The sequence below is a fragment of the Protopterus annectens genome, chromosome 1.part1 (assembly GCF_019279795.1).
Source record: "Protopterus annectens isolate FY-2018-M chromosome 1.part1, PAN1.0, whole genome shotgun sequence".
Lineage (NCBI taxonomy): Eukaryota > Metazoa > Chordata > Ceratodontiformes > Protopteridae > Protopterus > Protopterus annectens.
In genome coordinates, this window is record NC_056726.1 from 1465452769 (window position 1) to 1465472329 (window position 19561).

Here is a 19561-nt window from a genome sequence, read left to right on the forward strand (position 1 = left end):
ATTTCTTCTGATTCCTCTTCTGATCAGGAATTTTCTATTCCACCTTTCTCAGGATCCCAAGGGTGTAAAGGCCTCTACAGCCAAAAATCCTACCCCCTCTGATGGAGATTCCAGGGCGCTGGATAGATGGGGAAAGAAGGTTTATACGTCTGCTACCTTGGCTATCAGAGCCTTAAACTGCCAGTTTCATATGCTTAAATATCAAAAGCATGTTATGGGTTTACTGAAACAGAAAATGATGTTGATTTCTGATTGTGTGGAAAATAGTTACAGGAATTATTGCATTCAGCAGAACAGGTTGGAAAGCATACTTTGCAATGTGGTTTTGATTCCTTTGAGGTCTCTTGCAGGGCCGCAGTTACTGGATCTGTGATTAGAAGGCATGCCTGGCTCAAGCAGCAAAATCTGACTGATCATGTTAAAGCTAAATTGTTCATAGGTTCATACTAGGCTATCTGCCCTAGGGCATTTATAAGCCTAGCCAGAATGTGTTTGGCTTTCGCCACCCATTTTAAATTTATTTTGCTATGCCCTTTTTTCAAGGTTAGTATACTGTGCCTCTGTCTAACAGTGACACAGAAGTGATACCCGGGGTAAACCTACGATCTCCCATCCACTCATCAAGATTCCTCTTGAAGAGAGTCAATGAGGGACTCTGCCTAACCTGGACTGGGATTTTATTCCAGAGTGAAGGGAGCCTCTGGGTTATGAATCTGTCCCTCCAGCAAGTCCTATTTATTTCAGTGCTGAGGTTCAAGTCTCTCAAGCGCGTAGCTCGATGGGATTTGGATTTTCTGAGGTGCAGCATGTCCATTAATTCCGGGTTGGACATGGCTTTATACGTCAGGCACAGATCGCCTCTGAACAGGCGGTATGCCACTGAGTAGAGCTGGAGTTTCTTTAACCGGGCAGCATATGGCATCTGTTTGAGCCCTTTGATCCTCTTGGTGAGGTACTTTTGGGGTCTTTCCAGTTGCTGCAGGTGTCTGGTAAGGTACATCCCAAAGGGCATTGTACTCAATTATGGGCCTGATGAGGGATGAGTAAAGAGGCACGATGGCGTCCCTGATCTAGATGTGAATCCCTTCATGATTAGGTGGGCTATATAAAATGTTTTTCTAACCACTTTGGCCACGTGGTTGTCAAATGAGAGATTGCTATCAACTTGGGTCCCCAGGTCCCTAATTACTTCTTCTGTACTTAATGGATTACCACCTATTTGGTAATTTGTGGGCACGTTTTGCCAAAGGGGATGACTATACACTGTTTGGCATTTAGCTTGAGGCCATGGCTCTGGCACCAGTTGTCTGTTTCTATGAGGCCCTTTTGGAGGATGCTTGTGTCAGCTGGAGAGTCGATTATGGCGCCCAGTTTGCAGTCATCTGCGAACTTGGTCAGCCACAGTCCTTCCGTGTTGGCCTGTACCTCCGAGAAATATATACCGAACAAGAGAGGTCCCAGGACTGAGCCTTGTGGGACACCACTTGTAACTGGTTTGGAGTCTGACATGGCTCCAGCAATTCTAACCATGTGGGTTCTGTCCTTGAGCCAATTTGAAATCCATCTAGTGACATAGGGGTTTATATTTAAGCTGGTGAGCTTATCTATAATGCCCGAGTGGGGTATTGTATCGAAGGCTTTTGCGAGATCCAGGTAGGCTGTGTGGACCACCTTCCCCTTGTCAATGGCCTTGGTGACTGTTTCAAAGAAATCAACCAGGTTCTGCCCTTAACAAAGCCGAACTGGGTAGGATCCAGTGTTTGTAGGTCCCCAATATCTTTATTTATGAGGTCCATGATGATCCTTTCCATAGCTTTGCAGACCAAGCTAGTCAGGCTTATGGGGCGATAGTTTCCAGGATCCGTTGAGGCACCACCTTTATGGAGAGGGACCACTGTTGCTGTACGCCACTCTTTGGGCACATATCCTGTAGTAAGGCTGAGATTTAACAGTAGTTTTATGTTTGGGTTTAGCTCTTCTTGGAGTTCATGTAGGACGCAGCCCGGGACACCGTCTGGTCCCATTGATGCTGTGTTTTTTGCTTTGGAGAGGGCAGCTCTTACCTGAGCATCTGAGATGTCAGGGGGGCAGCACTCTGCTGGGATAGATATTTGCCCTTTTAGTGGGAGGGGAGAAGTTTGCGCTGAACCTGTCAGCTAGGATGTTGGCAATGTCTGTGGGTTCGGTGTATTTTTTGTCATTTTGGACTAATTCTGAGCATATCTGGGAATTACCACCCAGGTTCCTAACATAACTAAAGAAAGCCTTGTGATTATCCTTAGTGTCGTTGGATGCTTGTTGGATGCTCCCTTGCAGCATGATACTCTGGTAATAAGGCAGAAGAGGTTTTAAAGAAAATGGAAGACAAAGCTAAATCTATGCAAACTGTAAAAGATTTCTTGCAAGTGCAGCCACCTAGGTTTAGTAGGCACTGGCCTACTAAAAATTGGTCCTTTCTTGTGTCCAACAGAGCCACTCAAGGCAAATCCAGGTGCTCAAAAGGCTCCAGATACCAATCACAGGGTTCTTACAGGTCACAGCAGTGGGGTGCCTCTACCTCCAAATCTGGAGGAAACAAAACACAACCCTACAGTAAGCAGCCTCAATGACTTTCCTCTACCATCACCAAGCACTTAACTTTTGGCAGCCCCCTTGGGGAGAAAACTAGCACTTCTTGCTCAAAATTGGCAGTTAAGTACCCAGGACAAGTGGGTATTGAACATCGTATCCCAGGGGTACAGATTTAATTTCCATACTTTGCCAATTCCAAACGGATGGCCAGATCTGCCACCAAATCAGTGGGCAGAGGCTCAGAAACAAGTTATGTCCCTCATGGATATGGGGGCTATTCAACCAGTACCAGAACAGGAAAAAGGACACGGGTTGTATTCAAGACTTTTCCTGGTACCCAGAAAAGACAATTCTTGGCATCCAATACTGGACTTATCAATTTTGAACACGTTCCTGGACATTCCAAAATTCAAAATGCTGACTTTACAACTACTACTGCCTATGCTGGGCAGTTAAGCTTGGTTAGTGTCTCTAGACTTAAAAGAGGCATACCTGCATATCTCAATAAGGGAATCATGCATAAGATACCTCCGCTTCAAGGCAGGTTTTTTGCATTACCAATTCTCTGCACTGCCCTTTGGCTTATCTACTGTGCACAGGGTCTTTAGAAAGTGCCTGGCACCAGTAATTGCATTCTACAGACAAAGAAGCATACAAATGTATCCTTATCTGGACGACTGTCTCATTCAAGCAGAGGACAAGGACACTCTTCTTCAACATTTGGCATTTGTGAAAAGGCTTCTAACATGCCTAGGTTACACAATAAATGAAAAGAAATCCCAACTGGTACCCTCTCAAATAATTACATTCCTGGGTGCAAGCTTGAATACAACTGCCCAGATGCCTTACCTTACGCCAGACAAACAAAGGCAACTGACAGTATATTTCAAACAAATGGCAACAAAAACCCAGTTATCTGCAAGACAAATTCTGCAGGCTTTGGGGTTCATGGCATCTTGCATTCTACTAATTCCATATGCGAGACTGCAAATTCCAACTAGATGTGATAAAAAATCTAAAAGGGAATCCATCCTTGACTGGGCCCTAACTAACAACCCCACATTGTACCCTCACACAAGCAGTCTCCCAGACACCTTAAGTGACCACAACATAATATGCTTTATACGTAGTAGAACAAGCATATGCAAAACCACTAACTATATATCCACTAGAAACACAAAAAAATTCTCTCCTGAGGTCCTCAACACTTTACTTTGTAACAGGACCCCCCCCTAAAAACCCTCCCACTTGACCAGGCTGTAGCATATTTCAACAAAACATTTCTACAACACCTAGACACTGTCGCTCCATTGCCCAAAATCAAGGTTAGAACCTCTACAAACCCCTGGCTCAGTAAAGAAACCAAACAAATCCTCAAGTCCAGAGACACTGCCTGGCTTTACTATCAAAAAAACAAAGAAACACAAAGCCTAGGTACCAAGAAAATTGCACAACTGTGCAAAAAAATGCATTAGGCTGGGCAAAAAATCCTACTACACAATATTACAAACTAAATCCCAACACAACCCGCATAAATTTTGGAAAAATGTAAACCAGCTACTAAAATCCATCCAAAAGGCTACCCCCAAACCAACCACCCCTGACATTAAAGTTCCCATCGAAACACAATTCATCTCCCACTTTGTGAACTCAATTCTATCCTTAGTATCACAGGACAGTTCCTTCCTCACTATCCCCCCAACACAAATAACACTAATACAAGCTTTACCCTCAAAACAGTTTCCACCACTTCAATCAAAAGCATGCTCTCCAAACTAAAACCTCATCAACAGCAGCCGACCTACTCCCCAGCTATTTCTTGAAACTCACAGCAGATGCTATTGCTATCCCAGTCTCCACTCTCATAAACAGATCAATTGTTGAAAACTATGTGCCCAAACTCTGGAAAATATCCTATGTTACACCCATACATAAAGGTGGGACCTCCACTGAACTTAATAACTACAGACCCATTGCTTTACTCTCCCCCCTGGCCACAATCCTAGAAAAATGCATCCATACCCAGATGCTAAACTATCTCATAGACAGCAACATCCTGTCACCTACTCAGCATGGTTTCAGACCTGCCCATAGTACCACTACAGCCCTCCTCTGCTTCACAGACACAGTAAACCATCTCAAAAATGGACTTCAGGTGTCAACTCTTTTTTTGGATATGTCCAAAGCATTTGACACAGTCTCACACCAAATCCTGCTAAACAAACTAAACCAATATCATCTATCAAATTCCACTCTTACCTGGTTCCAAAGCTACTTAACTGACAGGTACCAAGCTGTAAAATGGGAAAATTCTCTCTCTCCTCAGCTGCCCATAACTATAGGAGTCCCACAGGGTTCTATCTTAGGACCACTACTATTCACAGTCTTCACAAATGACCTCCATACCTCCACACAGCATGCATCTATAATTCAGTATGCAGATGACACTACCGTAATCTGTGCTGCACAAAACATTCCCACCCTCCTGCAAACAACTCAGCTAGCATTCTCTGACGTTGAAAACTACCTTACCAAAGCCCAACTTATCCTCAATCCAAAGAAAACTCAGCTTATGATTATAACCAGTTCTAACAAAAACACTAACAGTCAATTCACTATCTACTCCACAAATGCTACTCCAATTGCTCCAGTGGCACAGGCTAAACTATTGGGAATAACCATAGACTCCCACCTAAAATTTGATAGTCATCTCAACTTTGCTATTAAAAAAGTACATGCCAAACTGGGGTGTGTCTACCGTATCAAACCAATTCTTACCAACAACACAAGATCAGCCATTGCTCGCTCCCAACTTCTATCCACCTTACTCTATGCATCTCCCATTCTGACTAATCTCAACAAAACTGAACTAAGCAAAATGGAAACCTGCTATAACAGAATTGCCCGCTTTGCTGCAAATTGCTCATATAGAACTCATCACTGCACTGCTTTGAGACAGCTCCACTGGCTTGAACTGCCCAACCTCCTAACCTACAATCAGCTCTGCCTTTGTCATTCTATTACCTCCCCAATAAGTGTCCTGCCCTCAAAAACCTAGTACATCATCACTCAGCCAAAAGGCCTCTTAGATCATCAAGCAAACTACTACTAGAAGTCACCAACAGCTACAATAGCTTTGGAGATGCACTATATAGTAGTTCAGTGGCTAAAAATGGAACTCTGTCCCTACTAGCATTCAAAACACATCATCCAAAGCCTCCTTTAAAGACCTCATCAGGCAACATCTCAAGCAAAGTTGGCAGTGCCATGATTGCACCCCAGGCTAGTGAAAGTGGATAACATAAACATACTAAATCTAGAGCACTTGATAATAGTTTTCAATCTTACTCACAAACACTGGCTAATCTACAATGTATGTACTGTACCTGTGTACTATGTATGTATTCTACCTATGTTCCAAATTTCAGCTGTACACCACAAATCTATTAATTACCTTTATTTTTAAAATTAATATTTTTTTGTTTGTTCTCTCCACTGTAGCTGTTTGTGCCGCATACCACTGTAAAAACATCTCTTGTAATTTGTGTGTATACTGATCATGTCTAAATAACTAAATGTGTCTGTAATTTTTCTTTGTGGAGCTTTTCTCCCTGGGCCTCTGCTGAAAAAGGGCCTTTTCGGCTCAGTCAGACACCCCCGGTTAGCAAATGTAAAATAAATAAATATGAGGAAACTTCAATGGTACATAAAAAGTTTACGGAGCCAACATTGTCACAGTCTGGAAACAATGATTGTTCATTGTGCATACAGCTGCAGTCATAACAGATGGGTTATCCTGCCGTCAGGTGGGTCCTCGGTCGGCCGAATTCCAAAGTCTAGGTCCGGCGTCGGTTGTCGTCGCTTCTTCCCTGACGTCAGTGCAGCAGGGGTATAAAAGAGGCAGCCGACGCCATTTTCTTCAGTCTTTCTTGCCGCGTGGTGCCCGAAGCAGAAGCAGTTCGCAAGTGCCGGTCTGCCAGCTCCTGAGATTTACGAAAGTATTTCAGCCGAAGTCTTCTTGAAAGCTAAGTACCCCGTTGGGGAAACTTTTCTTGCCTCAGACCGATGTCAGACAAAGTTAATAATTGCATTTCATGTGGGAAGCAAATACCGCATAAGGATTTCCACTCTTTCTGTATACCTTGCTTAGGCCCAGACCACGACATCTCGGCCTGCCGTTTTTGTGCTAGATTCAATAAGTGCACTATTAAGCGTCGGGCGGAGTTCGCCCTTCACTTTTTTGGCAAAAAATTTAATTATATTATGTTGTTGGATACTCCGACTCCAGTTTTGAGCAAAAAACGCAATGATAAGGACTGACATACGAGGTCCGCACTACCTACTGAAACCACGCTAAGGCCGACTACCGGTTCTCCGGTACTCAGCGAAGCACCTACCCAGCCCCTGAGTACCGATGACAATGCATTACCGGTGTCTTCAGTACCCGAGGTCACAGGCTCCTCGGCCCCCATTCCTACTACAGATCCCGACGCCACTCCTGGCGGGGAAACTCAGAATTTAGACAGGCCTGCCATTTCTTAAGGGGTCTTCAGGCCTTCCTCCTTCTCCATTAAAGCCTTCACTAAATCTAAAGCAGCCATGAAAACCAAAAAACAGGTTCCTCAGACCCCCTCTCAAGGCACCATGCCTAAAAAACAGATGCTTAAAATGGCTGAGGATTTGATTACTCTTATCAGGGGTTCTCAACCCCCCTCTGACAAAAGGCCCAGATTAGAGGAAGACTACCCTTCCTCAGATCAAGCTTCTATTAACTCAGAACTATCTGAGGACGAGGATTATGCCTATTCTCCATTCGAAGACTCTGATGCAGAGGAGTCTATTCCCTCAGTCTCCCCCCCTGAGGACTTCTCTTTTGGGGAAACCCTGCATACATTGAGGGGAACACTTTCACTGGGAAGGCCAAGATTACTCAGATTCCAAGAAAAGGCTCAAGGAATTTCTTCTGCTCCCCCAGCATAGGCCTCTGGCTATCCCTCCTGTTTTAGATATATTGGATGATGTGTACACAGAAGCCAGCCTTAATCCTGATTCTTTGCCTCCAGCTCCTGTTAAACCAGACAGGTATTACCGGGTTCCTGACTCTCACCAGTTCCTATATAAAAGCCATACTGCTGACCCAGAAACAATTTCACAGGGTCCCAAGGGAATTAAGGCCTCTACTGCTAAAAATCCATTACCTTCAGAGAGAGATTCCAGAGCTTTAGAAAGGTGGGGGAAAAAAGTGTACACCTCGGCCACTTTAACCATGAGGGCATTAAACTGTCAGTTCCATATGTTAAAGTATCAACAGTTTTTGATATCTCGGCTGAAAAGCAAGATGACACAACCAGAACAACCAGATTTAAAAGAGTTGCAGGATTTGTTGCATGGTGCAGAGCAAGTGGGTAAACATACCTTGCAGTGTGGTTTTGATGCTTTAGAGGCCTCATGTAGAGCTGCAGTTACGGGGTCTGTTATATGTAGGCATGCTTGGCTCAAAGAGCAAACCTTACCAGATCATGTCAAAGCTAAATTATTAGATGCACTTCTTCAAAAAGATGTATTGTTTGGTGTTAAAGCTGAGGAGGTGCTAAAGAAAATTGAGGAAAAAGTGAAATCAATACAAACAGTGAAAGATTTCCTGCAGGTACAGCCTCCACGTTTCAGCAGAAACTGGCCTTCAAAAAATTGGTCCTTTCCAGCCACGGACAGACCTCAAAGGGGCAGATACAGGCGCCCAAGGGGCAGAGGGCAACCTCAAGGATCTTTCAGAGCCAGACAGTGGCAAGCACCAACCCCAAGAGGTGGAGAAGATAGATCACAGTCTTTTAGAAAACAGACACAATGACTTCCCCCTACACCTGCCAAGCAAAGCTTTAATGGCAGCACCTTTGGGCGGAAAACTGACATTATTCTCAAAAAATTGGCATATTATTACAAAAGACAAATGGATTCTGGACATTATAGACAGAGGCTACAGGTTCCACTTTCACACCCTTCCAAAAATGAGAGGCATGCCAAACCCAAAGGGCAGAGGCACAAAAACAAGTTTCAGCTCTCATAGACATGAAAGCAATTCAAGAGGTACTTGCAAAAGAACAAGGTCAAGGGTTTTATTCCAGACTATTCCTGGTACCGAGGAAAGACAAAGATTGGAGACCTATCTTAGACCTATCCATCCTAAACACATATCTACAGGTGCCAAAATTCAAGATGCTCACATTACAGCAGCTTCTTCCCATGCTGGGCAAGGAGTCTTGGCTGGTAACATTGGACCTCAAGGAGGCATACCTGCATGTCCCTATCAGACAAGATTGCAGAAGATACCTCAGATTTCTTGCAGGTTCAACCCATTACGAATTCTCTGCATTGCCTTTTGGCTTATCTACTGTTCCCAGAGTGTTTACGAAATGCCTGGCATCAGTAATCGCCTTCTGCAGACTACAAGGGATACAAATCTACCCATATCTGGATGACTGCCTGATCCAAGTGGACAGCAAGGACATACTACTGTAGCACCTGGCGTTTGTATTAAAACTGTTGAACTTCCTGGTATACACAGTCAACAAAAGGAAATCAAAACTAATACCCTCTCAACAAATAATTTTCCTGGGTGCCAGCTTGGATACAACCACCCAGATGGCCTACCTCACGCCAGACAAGCAAGGGCAACTGTCTCAATACTCCAGAAAAATGGCAACTTACACCAGGCTAACTGCAAGAAAAATCCTGCAGGCTCTGGGATTCATGGCATCTTGCATCCTACTAATCCCATGTGCAAAGCTGCATATGAGGAAACTTCAATGGTACCTGAAAAACTTATGGTCTCAACACAACCACAGCTTGGAAACAATTATCCCACTCATTCCATGCCTTCGAAAGGAATTTTTGTGGTGGACTCAAGCTTGCCAAAGAAACACAGGTCTTCCTTTCTGTGTACCTCAAGCAACTCAAATCATCACAACAGACGCCTCAGACTATGGCTGGGGAGCGCACATGACAGATCGGTGCATTCAGGGAAAATGGACTCGAAAAGAGAAGCACCTTCACATCAACCAAAGGAGATGCTAGCCGTGCAAAAGGCTATTATGACCTTCAAAGACCTACTGCATCCAGGCCAGCTATTGATAAGGACAGACAACACCACAGTGATGTGGTACATAAACAGGGGGGAACTCATTCATACCCCCTGTGCAGGCAAGCCATGACCCTATGGAACACAGCACTGGAATTGCAAATTCAACTGCAGGCACAATTCCTGCCAGGGAAGGAAAACACACTGGCAGACAACCTAAGCAGAAATATGACAGATCCACACGAATGGAAGTTGCATCCTCAACTTTTCACAAAGATAACTCAGGCATGGGGACAGCCAGACATAGATCTCTTTGCTACCCACAGAAATTGCCAGTTGAAAAAATTTTGTTCAACACCTATCATCCACAGGCCTGGAAAGTGGACGCACTTTCCTTCAATTGGACAACATTGACAGTCTATGCCTTCCCGCCTCTTCCTCTGCTGCCCAAAGTTCTATTAAAAGCCAGAGCAGAGAGGCCGAAAATGATTCTCATCGCTCCAGACTGCCCAAGACAACACTGGTATCCGCTCCTGAGGAGCCTGACACATTCCCCACCATGGATCCTACCTCTAGTTCCTCTTCTGTTGTCCCAGCACAAGTACAAAACCCTTCACAGCCGTCTCAAAACTCTAAATCTAGCTGCATGGAGAATTCCTTGATTTCCCAACAGTTTCTCCTCTCCAAGGAGGTGCAGGATGTCATCTTGGAGGCCAGAAGACCTTCTACTAGAAAGGCTTACTCCGCCAAATGGAAACGATTTTGTGCCTGGAATCAAGAAAAGGGACAGAATCCTTGGATAATAAATATACCTCAAATTTTACAGTACCTAGCTGAGATGTTAAACAATGGACTTTCCTTCTCCTCCATCAAGATCCACGCTTCAGCCATTTCTGCACAATACAGCACAGATCCTCCATTATTCTCTCACCCTCTCTTAAGGCAGTTCCTCAGAGGGGCAAAGAATTTAAAACCCCCAAGGAAACCACCAGTCCCTGCTTGGGACCTCAACTGCGTATTGGAAAAGCTGACCCTTCCTCCCTTCAAGCCAGCTTCTTCAACAGAGTTACAGTACTTGTCATGGAAGACAGCCTTTCTTCTGGCTATCACCTCAGCACGCAGGGTTTCGGAGCTACAGGCCCTCATGGCTGTGCAACCATTCATCATTTTCCATCAGGACAGAGTTTCCTTATGAACTAATCCTACCTTTATGCCAAAGGTAGTATCCAGTGTAGCTTTGAATCAGACTATCCACTTACCTACCTTTTATCCTAATCCACAAAACAAAGGGGAAGGACTACTACATTCATTGGACATTCACAGACAACTTCGTTACTACTTGGACATAACAAAGCCATTCAGGAAATCTGAGCAACTCTTTGTGTCCTATGCTGTAGGTGCTCAGGGAAAGGCTATTTCCAAACAGACAATTTCAAAATGGATAGCCCACTGCATACGTTTTTGTTACTCATTCCATGGAAAAACTGTGCCTGCATGCATCAGATCCCACTCCACCAGAGCCACAGCTACCTCTGCAGCCTTCCTCAGGGGGGTCCCTACCAAGGACATTTTGGCAGCAGCCACCTGGAGTTCAGTGCACACTTTCTCCAAGCACTATCACCTCCCACTATACTCAAAATCTAGAGCGGGCTTTGCCACAGCAGTCCTGCAGGGCATCCTAGCCCCTCCTAGTTCCACTTAGTGCCTACCACCCTTACTTGGCTTTGGGATTCTACCCATCTGTTATGACTGCAGCTGTATGCACGATGAACATAGTACAGTTTTGTACCTACCATAAATGTAGTGCTCATACAGCTGCAGTCCAGGTTTCCCTCCCTCCATCCCCTCTTAGGACAGGCCTTATGACAAACACTTTTCATATAACCTTTTTGGGGTATTTTTTTATGGTGTATTTGCTTGCAACTACTGTTTTTGATTTATCAAAATTGCATCTTTGCATAACATTGTTTGCCTTCCTTCTGGGGGCACCTGACATCTGGGGCAAGAAAAACTGAAGAAAATGGCGTCGGCTGCCTCTTTTATACCCCTGCCGCACTGACGTCAGGGAAGAAGCGACGACAACTGACGCCAGACCTAGACTTTGGAATTCGGCCGACCGAGGACCCGCCTGACGGCAGGATAACTCATCTGTTATGACTGCATCTGTATGAGCACTCGAACATCTACATTTATGGTAGGTACAAAACTGTACTTTCCTCTCATTCCCTGCCTACAACAGGAGTTTTTTTGGTGGGCAGAGACATGTGACCAAAACAAGGGACTGTCATTCACTCTACCCCCTGCCACCCAAACCCTAACTACAGATGCATTAGATTGTGCTTTGGGGGGCCCACCTGGCGGGAAGATGCATTCAAGGCAAATGGAGCCCAAAACAAATGCATCTGCATATCAACCAGAAAGAGATGTGAGCTGTTCAGAATGCTCTGACAGCCTTCAAGGACTTACTTCATCCAGGACAACTACTGATAAAAATGGACAACACCACGGTTATGTGGTACATAAACAAGCTGGGGGTACACATTCCTACCCTCTTTGCAGACTAGCCATGGCATTGTGGAACACAGCTTTGACTTACCAGATACATCTTCAAGCTCAATTCCTGCCAAGAAAACAAAATACTCTGGCAGACGACCTAAGCAGAAATCTTATGGACCCGCATGAATGGAAACTGGATCCACAAATCTTCAGCATGTTAACACAGAAATGAAGGGAGCCCAGACATCGATCTATTTGCCTCTCCTCCGAAATTATCAGTTGGGCAAATTCTGCACAAGAACTCATCACAAAAAAGCATGGAAGGTGGATGCCCTATCCTTCAGTTGGAAAAACCTATCAGTCTATGCCTTTTCCCCCTCTGCTTCTTGTCTTCAAGATCTTACTAAAAGTCAGACAGGAAAAAACAAAAATGATCCTAGTGGCTCCGCCAACACTGGTACCCACTTCTAAGGAATATGTCTCATCTTCCCCCTTGGTACTTGCCTCAGATACCTCATCTACTATCTCAGAAGAACAATCAAATTCTGCACACTCAGCTCCCAACTCTGAACCTTGCATGGCTGATCATTTAATTATTCAAATAACACCTCTCAGTAAATCTGTGATGGATGTCATTTTGGAAGCCAGAAGGCCTAGTACTAAAAAAATCTTATTCTGATAAATGGAAGAGATTCTGTGCTTGGAACCAAGCACAAGGAACAGACACAGCAAAGCCCAATATTCCTCAGATTTTACAATATTTGACTGAGATGCTTGCCAAGGGCCTATCTTTTTCTTCAATAAAAATCCATGCCTCTGCCATGTCAGCTCATTACAACACAGAGCCTCCCCTCTTTTCTCATCCTCTGCTTAAACAGTATCTTAGAGGGACCAAAAATTTAAGGCCTCCCAGAAGATCACCAACTCCCGCATGGGACCTCAATTTTGTGCTGGAAAAACTCACCCTGCCTCCTTTTGAACCAGCAGCTACTGCGGATATAAAATTTCTATCTTGGAAAACAACTTTTTTCTTGGCTGTCACTTCAGCAAGAAGGGTTTCAGAACTACAGGTTCTCATGGCTGTGGAGCCTTTTATTACATTTTACCCAGACAGGGTGTCCCTCAGGACCAATCCGTCTTTTATACCTAAGGTGGTATCCAGTGTGGATCTTAACCAGACAATTTACCTGCCAACATTTTACCCAAATCCGCAGAACAAGGGCAAGCAGATTCTGCATTTATTGGACGTACACAGGCAACTAAGATTCTATTTAAACAGGACCAAATCTCTAAGAAAGTCTGAGCAACTGCTAGTAGCATTTGCTGCAGGGTCAGAGGGGAAGGCTATATCAAAACAGACTATTTCTAAGTGGATAAGCCACTGCATTCATTTCTGCTACTTGCACCATGGTAAACATGTGCCCAAGGAGATCAGGTCTCATTCCACCAGGGCTGCCTCTACCTCAACAGCTTTTCTCAGGGGGGTTCCAACCAAAGACATTCTAGAGGCGGCTACTTGGAGCTCTGTTCATACCTCCACAAAGCATTATCATTTGCCTCTCTTCTCCAAATCCAGGCCAGGCTTTGCCACTGCAGTTCTGCAGGGCCTTATAGACGCTCCTAATGCTGTTTAATTCCATCCTCCCATCCATAGCTTTGGGATTCTACCCAAATGTAATGACTGCAACAGTGAAACACTAAGTACATAGTACAGTTGTGTACACGTACCATAAATGTAGATGTTCGAGTGTATTCACTGTTGCAGTCCGGGTTACCCACCCGCCATCCCCCTTTTCTATACCTTTTCTTTCCTTCACTATATACTAAAGCCTTTGTGGTGTATTTGCTTTTAGATGAAAGTAAAGTTTATGTTGCTAAAAGTGCATTTACATATATTTTTGTTTATATATATATATCTATATATTTTTTTGCTCCCCATTAGGGGGGGCACCTGACATCTGTGGCAAGAAAAACTGAATAAAATGGTGTCGGCTGTATGTTTTATACCCCTGACGATCTGACGTCATGGAATAGGAGACAGCAACAGATGCAGAACCCAAGACTGTTATTCAGGCCGACTGAGGGCAACCTGCCAGCAGATTACCCAAATATAATGACTGCAACAGTGAATACACTCGAACATCTACATTTATGGTAAGTGTACACAACTGTACTTTCTGACTGACTTGGCCTTGGCTCCTGAATGTTAAGTCAGTCTCTCCACAGTGCCTTACACACTGTTTTTGGTATACTAGGTTTAAAATATTTATACCTTTATAAAGATATTTTCAAGTTTTTATGAGGGGGAAACTCAATATGAGGTAGTTTCTTCTGTGCATGGGGATTGTGGATTGGGGAGGAACCAGAACACTGGATACTAAAGCTTTGAAACTGCTGAGTACAGATCTAGTGTTGAATCCAAGACCCCATGTGTAAAGGAATGGTTGGAATGCAGCAACACAGATCTAATGTTATGTTGATTACATAACTTTCATTTACCGTTCATGTGCAGTCTTGCACTGCTGGGGTTTTAATAGTGTACTGACCATATTCCATGTAGAATTAAAAAAATGTCTACATTTTTATAGAGGTGGATGTCTAGACTGATGACCTTAGCTTAAGCTAGAGACATGGGCTTTTTAAATACTCTTAAACAGAAAATACATGAGCAGTGGTAGTTCATCCTTGCCATTTGCAAACTTGTTAGCTGTTATTCCCTTAGCACTTTTCTGAAGACAGTGAGCCTTTGAGGTGCAAGTAGTAAATCATAACATGTCGATCCTAAGAGAAATCTCCAAGTGTTCTTGCATTTGCATAGTTACTAGCATATCCTGTTTCATCCTGTCTGTCCAATTTGACTGACGGGAAAAGAGACACTTCTGCACATTGCTATTATGCCTTTGTCCTGGCCTTACCCTCAGATCTTGTTGGCCATGTATGTTTGGTAATTGTGGACAGATCCAATTCAAAATAAGTGTCAAGAAATATTGGCCATATTCAAGAAGTGATGACTTATTTAAACATGAATTACAACACACACAAAATCTTTTGTACAAAAGCTTCAAGTATTAGTGTTCTGCTGGCACACGGTCACTTTATTAGGCCTTGAAAGTCATTTCTACACAACCTTTGAACTTTGGGGGTACAGCTCCCTTGTGGTTTATGTAAATATATGATTAATACTTTTGATATTAATAAAGAAGAAAATATAATTTTATATGTACTAATGAAGGTGTAATTTATGCATTGAGATGAACTTGTGATTTGTGTTACATTGGGAGACCTCTAGAATGTTTAAAATTATGTTACAGAAACGTTGGACATCTAGACTGTTTAAAATTATGTTACAGAAACGTTGGACATCAAAGCTAGCTAATTTCCTATTGCAGTTCTTTGTGCACACCTTCATTCTAGTAAATGTATCGGATTAACTAATGTTTTAGAAAGTATTCATTTAAGTGAGTGGTAAAAGTATTAAATATTTGTTTTTGAAAAAATCTATATACGTGGTAGTTTAAACCATTCAGTTTAACAGAACACTGCAATTGGAGGTGTGCATGCAAGTATATATATAATAGATTCTAAACCTCTGTGAAGGCTGTGCAAAGCTGCTAGAGGGTTAAACTGTGAATTACACCCTTTTCTTTTGCTTCAGTAAGGGATGTCCTTTTTTCCCATCGTTTGGTTTATTTAGAGCTATTGGCAAAGAAAATAAGGGAATCACGTATTCAAGGATGTAACTGGTATGGTACTCAGTTTTATTTGCAGATGTTATTTTGACATTGATGAGACATTTTGGTATTGCAGAAAGTTGAGACAACTTCATGTATTTTTAGGATATAAAAGCAAAGATAAAGCAAAGTCTAAAACAGTAAGCTATGTACTCCTGCATGAACTGGTTCAGCAGTACCCATATTTACTAGGATATAAGATGAATTGTTTTAGTGTAATAGGTTAAAAAATATACTGTTGTGGCAGCTTAAGATATGTGAGAAGAAATTAAAAAATGTATTTGTGTGTGTGTATATATATATATATATATATATATAAAATATGGATTCATTTCATAATCTCACATTTCAGTATCTCAAGGCCATAAAGCCGAAACCCCAGAAGCGCGAAATTTAAAATCGCAACTTCTGCACAAAACATACCTCTCACACACAAACATATGCCTTCCTACACATACACAAACACCTATTCGACTATGTGGGGGGGGGGGCTGCGCCCCTCACATACCCCCTACTTATATATATTAACTCCGAGGTTGCACTACACAAACACACACCACCACCACTACATAAGCTACATTCTCCTCATGCACACACATCACACTAACAAAACACATACACACACTAAAGCCCCTACCCAAAACCCATAAAACACAAATACTTGCATCTCCAATCATCCACTCACACTGCAACACCAGAACCACTAATTCAAAATCTCCGAACTTTGGGATTTTGAAATTCGTGCTTCTGGGGTTTCGGTATTCTGCACTTTCGCCTTTCTGGTCTCTGGCTACTGAAATTCTGGATTTCAGTAGTTCAAGATTCTGAAGGGGATCCATATATATATATATAATAAACTGAGAGACTTGTAGTTCCTGATTGTGGATAAACAAGCTGTGAAAATGTTGAGCCCCTTTAGTCTTATGAGCCAGATCAGGCATGTTTTGTATCAAAAGGAAGTTGTAAATTAATAGAGCTGAGTGGAGGAATTTAATTGGAAGGGGAAGAGGACAGGAGTTAAGTGGGGCAAGCTGATACTCCCCATTGGACCCAGGTGGTTTATGTTTACTTGATTTGAAGGAGTATTTTAACACTTCACAGTGACGGCTTGTGTATGTATGTCATGCAAGAGATTATAAATCAAGGTAGAAAGGATGATGAAATATGAGGAATTCAAAATGGACTGATTTTGGTACAAGTCCTTAAGGAAAGTAACCATGCAGAACAATAGGATACCTGTATGTAGAAAATTGGCAAGTGGGGGGGATTAGTATTTCTGAAAGATCATTTTCAAGCTTTGGTGAGTATCATACCTCCCAGCTGTACAGATTTTCACAGAATGTCCAGATTTTTGCCTCATTTTTCTTCTGTTTTTCTTAAAGTTGTGGTTTTCTGGCAAATTAGTTGCAAATCATTAAAGATTGAAGTTAAAAACAAATTCGACATTTGAGTTTCAGACTTTGTGCCATTCAGAAAATTCATGTTGATATAAAACCTGTTATTTTATCAACTTTCTAAGTTTGTAAGAGCAATATTTAAAAATTGCCCCTAGTTTTGGTGAGAGCAAAACATTACCTGTATGAATAAACCTGGGCATTCAACTATTTCTGAAGGATCTATTCCCCTAATCTGGAAAGTCTCTCACATAATTCCCCTGCATAAGGGCGGTAACTCCAAAGAGTTGTCCAATTATAGGCCCATAGCTATTCTATCTCCTTTGGCAAAAATAATGGAGAAATGTATACACATACAACTGTTAACCTACCTACTCGATCACAATTTATTAGCACCCTGTCAACATGGCTTTAGACCATTTCATAGCACCACCTCTGCTCTCTTATCCTTCACTAACCATATTAACAGCAATCGTAATATTGATACTCTATCCTCAGCTGTTTTTATTGATCTGTCCAAAGCATTTGACATGGTGAATCACCACCTCCTTATAGACACACTCAAAAACCTGTCATTGGACAACCATACTATACAGTGGTTCCAATCATACCTACATAACAGGCAACAGGCTGTACTATGGGAAAATACTTTATCTTCCCACGTCCCAGTCACTCTAGGGGTCCCACAAGGATCTATATTAGGCCCATTACTCTTCTCCATCTTTACAAATGACCTTCATTCTGTAATTCCTCAAGATGACTGTATCCAATACGCTGACGACTCCACACTCATATGCGCTGCTGCTTCTCAATCAGAACTTCAGTCACTAACCCAAATGACCTTTAGTACAGTTGAAAACTGGCTCCTACAAAGACGTCTTATCCTTAACCCCAAAAAAACAAAAATGCTACTATTTACCCCACCATAGAACCTCCCACTTAACTTTGCTATTACTTCAAATGATGGAACTATAACATCTCCGGAACCAACCACCAAACTACTCTGGGTACTAATAGATAACAACTTGTCCTTTGAACCTCACATTAATAACACCATAAAAATAGTAAACAAGAAACTAGGTTCCCTCTATAGAATAAAACCCTTTCTTACACCTCCAGCCAGGGTTACTATTGCTCGTACCCACCTCATCTCTACCTTGCTCTATGCCTCCCCTATCTATATCAAAATATGTAGAAGTAATCTGAGTAAACTTACATCCTCCTACAACAATATTGCCAGATTTGCAGCTGGGTCCTCCTATAGAACTCATCACTGTATCAATCTGAATCAGTTAGGATGGTTAGAGCTGCCAAATTTAATACTTTTCAATCAATTAATAGTAGTCCATAAGATCCTGTATTTACCTCAAAATACACCCATACTTGCATCCCTAATCATCCCCTATAATATCCTCAAGACCTTACGCTCAGCTAATAACCTACTTGTACAAATATCAAAATCCAACAACTTAGCTGGTGACACCTTGTTCTCCAACACAGTAGGTAAAGCCTGGAACATCCTCCCAAGCCAGCTAACCTCAATATCCTCTGTCAGCTTATTTAAAAGCAAGCTTAAACCCTACCTCAAATCACACTGGCTATGCCCCTGTGTTAACCCAGACTAAGTACCTAACTATTAACTAGACAACCACAATTCCTAGCCTATCATGACCTTGTGTTGTCTCACTAATTTTTAGTGAGCTTAACCTTCCTTAGGATTTTTTCTCATGTAAATAAGTATATACAGTGGAATGATCAAACACCTTCATATAGTATCACAACCTATGTGTTAAATAACACTAGAAATCCATCCTTGTTTGCTGTTCTTCTATACTCTATCTATTGATCTCTAGTGTTTTTCTTTCTTAGGTTTTTGTGAGACCTCAGTATCTCTTATCATAAATTACTAGGTGTATCTAATTTTGTAATATGTTATAAAGATTTGTACTACACCATTTCTAATACAAATGTATTAGTCTTATTCATCTATTCTTAGATCAATTTTTCCTTTTTCCTACTGAAATATAAAATATATACTCTTAGGCTTGTACTATAATTGTTAAAACTTATGTACCAAATTATACTGTTATTGTCTTTGTCTTGACCTTTTATGTTGTTGTAATTTGTGGAGCTTTTCTCCCCGGGCCTCCACTGAAAATGGACATATATCCAGCTGGACTAGCCCGGTCAACAAATGTAAAATAATAAAATAAAATAAAATATGGAAAACAGAATTTAGAAAAAAATGAAGCGTATGGGCAGTGGAAGGAAGAAATGGTATTTATGCAGAGAAT